Source organism: Colobus angolensis, unplaced genomic scaffold (genome assembly GCF_000951035.1).
Source record: "Colobus angolensis palliatus isolate OR3802 unplaced genomic scaffold, Cang.pa_1.0 Scaffold841, whole genome shotgun sequence".
In the NCBI taxonomy this organism is placed as follows: domain Eukaryota; kingdom Metazoa; phylum Chordata; class Mammalia; order Primates; family Cercopithecidae; genus Colobus; species Colobus angolensis.
Window position 1 is genome coordinate 61,536 of NW_012122277.1, and position 7,506 is coordinate 69,041.

Here is a 7,506-nt window from a genome sequence, read left to right on the forward strand (position 1 = left end):
CTAGTGGGGGATGTCTCCCAGTTAGGCTACTCAGGGGTCAGGGACCCACTTGAGCAGGCAGACTGTCCGTTCTCAGATCTCAACCTCCATGTTGGGAGATCCACTGCTCTCTTCAAAGCTGTCAGACAAGGTTGTTTGCATCTGCAGAGGTTTCTGCTGCTTTTTTTGTTTGTTTGTTTAGCTGTGCCCTGTCCCCAGAGGTCGAGTCTACAGAGACAGGCAGGCCTCCTTGAGCTGCTGTGGGCTCCACCCAGTTGGAGCTTCCCAGAGGCTTTGTTTACCTACTTAAGCCTCAGCAATGGCGGGCGCCCCTCCCCCAGCCTTGCTGCTGCCTTGCCGTTAGATCGCAGACTTCTGTGCTAGCAATGATGGAGGTTCCACGGGCATGGGACCCTCTGGGTCAGGTGTGGGATATAATCTCCTGGTGTGCCATTTGCTAAGACCCTTGGTAAAGCGCAGTATTGGGGTGGGAGTTACCCAATTTTCCAGGTGTTGTGTGTCTCAGTTCCCCTGGCTAGGAAAAGGGAGTCCCTTCCACCTTGCATTTCCCAGGTGAGGCAATGCCTCGCCCTGCTTCAGCTCTCACTGGTCGGGCTGCAGCAGCTGACCAGCACCGATTGTCCGGCACTCTCTAGTGAGATGAACCCGGTACCTCAGTTGCAAATGCAGAAATCACCCATCTTCTGTGTCGCTTGCGCTGGGAGCTGGAGGCTGGAGCTGTTCCTATTCGGCCATCTTGCTCCCTTTTCTTTTCTTTTTTTTAGAGACAAGATCTCTCTCTGTGCCCAGGCTGGAGTACAGCGGCATGATCATGGCTCACTACAGCCTCCACCTCCTGGGCTAAAGCAATCTTCCTGCCTCTGTCTCTGCCTCCCAAGTAGCTGGGACCACAGGTGCACACCCTCACTGCCAGCTACTTTTTGTATTATTTGTAGACTGTGCCACACTGTGTTGCCCAAGCTCGTTTTGAATTCCTGGGCTCAAGCAATCCTCCTGCCTCAGCCTCCCAAAGTGCTGAGATTATAGGCATAAACCATCATGCTTGGCCTCAAGTAATATTTGTGCTTCTATCAATTATCTATTGCTGCATAATGATCCACCTGAAAAATTGCTATTTAAAATTAGTAATTTTAAGTGACAACAAAATAGTATGTCTCACCATTGTGTGTAAGTTTTCAGGGAAATCTCTTTGTTAGTTTCACCTGAACTCACTCATACAACCATTGTCAGCTGGAGCATCAGCTGGGTTGCAAGGCCCGAGATCCCCACTCACATGTCTGGCAGTTGATTCTAATCATCAGCTGGGGCACTGTGGTTCTCATCCTTAAATAGGATAAGCTTCCTTATGTGATAGTCTCATTGCAGCATTCAGGGAGAGCAATCATAGAGGTTGCAATGTCTCCTAAGGTCTAAGGCCTACAGTTATCACAATGTCACTTTCATTTTTAGAAGAGAAACCTCTTAAAATGCTCTAAATATATATATATGTAGTAGTGAACAGAAAGTCATATTTGGAGTTCTACTGGATTTTTTATTACAGCATATGAATATTATTGCTTAGAAAGACAATATAACATTGAACTTTTTTTTTCAAGATATGCAGAAACAACACCTGAATCGCAGATATCCCAGAGTAAGTTGGGATTTGAGATTCTAGTTGCATGTAATGTTGACTAGTTGTACCTGCTCCCAAACATACAGGGGCTCAGAACAAGAGACTTGGTATATCTGAGGAGTGATGGGGGCCGATTATGAGAAGGTGAAGGGAGGAAATATGTAGTGAATAAAGGTTGCCTTGGTATGCAGATGTGTCTTCAGGTGATAAAAAAATTTCTTTCAGAGTAGTTCTTCTCTTGGTACAGATGCCTTTTATTAACAAAAATTTCCTTTACAAAAGGGGAGTTTTATAGTTTGCAATTGAGGGGGAGGTGGGAAGCTTCTCCCTCTTTGGCCGATTCTCAACTTCTTTTAGCTCAAAGTAATCAATATGCCAAAGTGACATAATTTGGAATAGCATATCCTGATCTTTCTCAGGCATATTTTGGGATGGCATATCCTGAACCCCATCAATACTTTCTCTAAAGTCCAGAAATTTTTCTCCAAGATATATATTTTAAATTCTTACTTGGTAGATAAGGGAGCATAGGGGAGAGTGGGACTGTTTTTTTCAAGGGAAAGTTAGCCCCAAATCCAAAATGTACAACCGATAAATCTACCGAACTCTCGTTGAAGGGCCCTGCCTGGGTGTCCTCTTGCCTCTCATTTAGTCCATGATGGAGAATTAGAAATGGGCTTCTTAGAAGCAGAACCAGAAAACTGCTAGTTAACACCAGCACATGGGCTTTGGGAATCCTAAAGAAGGTACCAAAGCATGAATAAGTAGACATGAGGAATTACACATTATAGGATGGTCATGTGTACAAAGGAGGGGGTAGGTGAAGGATGAGATAATGAGTGAGTCCTGGGAGTTGCATGTTCAAGTAGCTGGAAGTTGTTGGGCAATACATCTAAACTCTTACTGAGAGACAAATGCTCCGGATTTATCCTGCACAGTGACGAGCTCGTTCCCATTTTTGCCTCCTTCACTCCACAACCTGGCTTGTGCTTGTAAAACAATGCACTTTTATCTTCCATGATAGAATATTGGGATGCATAATTTAATTATTTTACTCCTTCAAATGCTCCAGTTTCACCCTTGGGGTAGAAGGAGGTAGACAAGGAGGGTAAGTTGTATAAATGCCAGCAACTTTTCAATTTCACAGAAATTAGTTTTAGACAACATTGTGTGGCCGAGGGATCAGAACAGCTCATTCTTGCAGATAGCTTGTTTATTGCTGGAAGAGATTTTCAAAAGGAGAGTGGACCTTGTGTGAAATCCAAGTTAGCTGAACCTACCGTGGGTTCCTTCACTTGAATAAAGTGACCTGATGCTATTGCTTATCACTGTCTCATGTCTTGGTCAGAGTAGTTCTTCTCTTGGTACAGATGCCTTTTATTAACAAAATGAGCCACCTGAAAAATTGTTATTCAAAATTAGTAACTTTAAGTAACAACAGAATATTATGTCTCACCATTGTGTGTAAGTTTTCAGGGAAATCTCTTTGTTAGTTTCACCTGAGCTCACTCATACAACCATTGTCAGCTGGAGCATCAGCTGGGTTGGGTTGTTCTGCCCCTGATAACCAGATATTCTCGCCATGAGTTCCCTTTCACCCTTTCTCATCTTCCTTCTTCTCTTTTCTTTATCTCATAATGACTTAAAATGGCTCCTCTCACCACTGAAACAAGCAATGACATTAAGAGCTACATGGTTGGTATCCACCACAGAACCTCCTGTGTAATTTGTCTAAACTGCTATTTACCTGAGCCCCAAGTAGGAGGGGTGCTGGTGAGATAACTTTCACTGCAATTTGCAATTTTGAATTACAAAAGTGGTCAAAGGACAGTGGGAGATTGTTCTGTCTCTCGGGATCTCTAGTTTTTTGTGTTTGTTTGCTTTGTTCTGATATGAGCGGAAATGCCTCCAGTGTTTTCTTTTTATATAAAATATTGGTTTTAGAAGTAAGGGGGTGTGTGTGTGTGTGTATTTGTATATGTGATTTAGTAATTTATTATATATGTTTACAGCATATATGTAAATTAGTGCATAAATATTTACACATATTATAGCTTCATTTTGTATTTTAGCTTTTAAATTTTGTCAATGGCTTTTCCAGCATCTGTAGAAATAACCAGATGTGCAGTCATTTTTTTTGTCAATATATCAATCTGATGTATGGTACTAATGAATTCCTTAATATTGACCCATATTCTTGGAATAAATCTCACTCAATCATGGTATATTATTTTCTTACTGTAATGTTGAATTTTGTTAGCTAATATTTTGTTATTTCTTAAAATTTACACTGGAGTGATATTGGTCTGTAGTTTGCATTCATGTACTGTCTTTATCAGGTTTTGCATCACAAAAGTAATAAGGAAGTTTTCCCTTTTGCAGAACATTAGAACTATCTTATCTTTGAGGGTTTGGTAGAGTCTTCTTGGGAAAACATCTAGACCCTGTTTTTCTGTAGGGCTATTTCTTAATGATATTCTCAATATTTTTATATGAAAATCGGTCTGTTTAAGCTTTCTAATTCTAGTAGGGTAAATTTGGTAATATGTATTTCCATAGGAAATTATCCATTTTATCTTAATTTTCAAATTCATTTCTATAGAGAAAAATCTCTTCTGTTTCAACAGTTCTTGTCATTTCTTAATTGGCGTACTTGTACTTTGTCCCTTCATTTCTTGGACAAGTTAGCTAGTGGTGGTTCTGCTTTTTTTTTGTTTTTAATAAAGTGATTTTGATTTATTAATGAGGTCTCTTTTGTTCCATTCTCAATCTCTGCTTTTGCCTTTATAGTTTCCTTTCTTGTACTCTCTTTTGGTTTACTTTGTTCTTTCCTAGCTCTTTTTTAAAAACTTATGAATTTTCCTGCAATCACTGCTTTACATATATCTCTTAGATTCTGATACATACTGTTTTCATTGTCTTTATTCGTATAAATTCTGTAATTTTACTCTATGTTTCCCCTTCACCCAGGAGTTGTTTCATAGAAGGATTTTTCATTTCCAGGTGAAAGAGCTAATTTGTTTTATATGTTTGCTTGTTTGTTTTTGTCAATAATTTCCAGTTTTATTATATTGTGATCAGATATGTTATTTGAACTATTTCAACATAATGTAAATTACTGATGTTTTCCTTGTGACCTAATGTAGGATTGGATTTTGAGAATGGATTAATAGGTGCTTGAACAGAGGGTATATCAGAATGTACAGCTCATGTATGTTCATAAAATCCACTTTATTGATCAAGTTGTTTAGGTATTTTTCTCCTTATTTTCTTTTTGTCCTTTTGATCTGTCTTGCACTGAGAGTGTTATAGTAACATCTGTTATGATTCCTATGTTTTTATATGTTTCCTTGAATGTTCTGTAGTTTTTGTTTCAAAAATACGGATGCTGTCTACTTTTAGTGCATGAATATTCACACACATTATGGCTCTACTTTGCAGTGCAATGTTTAGCCACATGCAAAAAAATGTCCTTTTTGTCATATTTAATGCTTTGGGGCTTAAATTAAACTTTGCTGATACCAACATCTCTATGCCTATGCTTCCTTTGCTTCTGTTTAGTATACCTTTCTCATTTTTTTATTTTTGCCTTTCTAAATTTCTTAATTATAGGTATGTATCATGTCCATGGCATATTGTTGTGGTGTGTTTTGTGAGAAAATTAAAAATATTTTTTAAAATAAATGAATGTATTAGTTATTAGGGAGAAAAGTAATATATTTTTCTTACACATCACTAGGTTTATGGCTGAGACTCCTGTAACAAAATATAGATTAAAAAGAGAGAAGCACAACAAATTCACTTAGTGTAAGTTGTACATGACACAGGAGCCTTCAGAAATGAAGACCCAAAAACTCAGCAAAAACTGTTTTTGTGGACAATCATGCAGAGATATAATTAGAAGACAAAAGGGTAAATGGTAAGAAGCTGCAGGAAACTTAGCAAGGCCTTTTTTTTCAGATTCTTCTTGGCCTCTCTGTGTGACATTCCTTCCCTCTCAGTATGGGGTAGTCTACTTGTCACATGAAGGTCTTCAAGGTAAGAGGAAGGGAGAAGATCAGAGATTAGCCTTCCTAGGTTTTCTGGCCTACTTCAGGGAAGAAGAAACAAGGGAAATTTCAGTTTCTATGGCCCACTTTATAAGAGAAGAGATAGGAGAAAGTCAGAGAGAAGTTCCTGCTTTTTTGTTTGTTTGTTTGTTTTTCAATTTACTTCAGCTTAAAATACTCAGTATGTCAAGATGCTATATTTTGTGGTAGTGTTTCCTACCACATCATTATCTATTGCCAGACAAACAACTCCACAACTTAGCAGCTTGAAACAACACACATTTATTATGGTATAGTTTCTCTGAGTCAAGAATCAGGGAGTCTCTTAACTGGAATCTCTGGCTCACGGTCTTCCATAAAGCTCCAGTCGAGTTGTTGGCCAGGCTAGTTATCTTAAGGTTCAGCACTTTAAAGATTCACCTCCAAGCTCTTCTAGTTGTTGTCAAATCTCATATTCTTGTTAGTTGTTGGCTGGAGTTGTCAGTTTCTTACCATGTGATCCTCTCTACAGGACAGCTCACAATATGGCATCTGGCTTCTCTCAGAACAAGCGAGTAAGGCAGTGAGAGAGAATAAGGCAAAAGCCACAATCTTTTTGTAACCTGATCTTTGAAGTGACATCTCATCACTTTTGCAATATACTATTCATTAGAAGGTAGTGGGTAATTTCAGTCTATACTCAAGGGAAGGGAATTACACAAAGGCTTGAATACTAGGAGGTAGGGCTTTTTGGGGATTAAAAGCTACCTACCACAGTTTTCCTTCTGGTTCTCAAGGATTCGCTTCCTTTCCACATGCAAAATACACTCACCCCCTCTGAAGGTCCTCAAAATTCATAAATCATTAAAGTACCAGCTCAAGGTTTAGAATCTCGTTATCTAAATCAGGTCCAGGTGCTGCTACCTGGGTGAAGTTCCTCTTGTCTTGTGGACCTGTAAAACTAAATAGCCAAGTTATCTTCCTCCCAACACACCCAACATATAATTGTGGAACAGACATGGAATTAACACTATAGATATTCCTATTTAAAAAGGGAGAAAATGGGAAGCAAAAAGGAATCACTGGTCTGCAGAAATCTTAAATCCGTCCAGGCAAATGTTAGATATTCCTTGATTGGGCCTGGGTACTTGGCTTTACATGCCTAGCTTTTTGGTTTAGCCTTCTGAATCAGAATTCACAGCTGAGTGGTTTCCTCAGTTTGCTACCTACTAGTAGAATTTTGGGGATCCAAGAACCTCTTTTCATTTTGTTTTCTCTTTGTCCCTTTCAGTCCAAGCTGGCAATGTTTTTGCTGATATGGTTTTATCAATAACTGTCTGGGTCTCCTGTAAATTTCATTGAGGTTTACTTCATGAGAGAAAAGCTACACCTACAATTCCCCCTTGAGATAAGTTCTTCTCTACCTTGTGTTCCTACCCATAGGGCTGTGAAACAGCACCTTTAAGCTTTTGATTTAAGGGATCTATAAGGCATACTCTTAATCTCTTTAAAGTGCCTTTTGTGTGACTGAATATAACTTTGAAGATCTAAATAGAATCTTTGATATTTCTTAAATTTTAACAAGAGATTTTACAGTCACACTTTTCATTTTTAGACAACGATTCCTGGAAGTGCTGTAGATTTGATCTTTACCCAGAAGTCATTTCTTAATTTTAGCATTATTTGCCATTTGGAGAGGCTAAGATTTTCAAAGCCATAAGTCCTGGCTCTTTTCAAAAAAAACACCACACCCTTCCCTCAATTTATCTCTCCCCTCTCACATTTTACCATAAGTATCAAGAAGCAACTAGGTGGTATCTTCAACACTTTACTTGGAAATAACCACAGTTGGCCGGGCGCGGT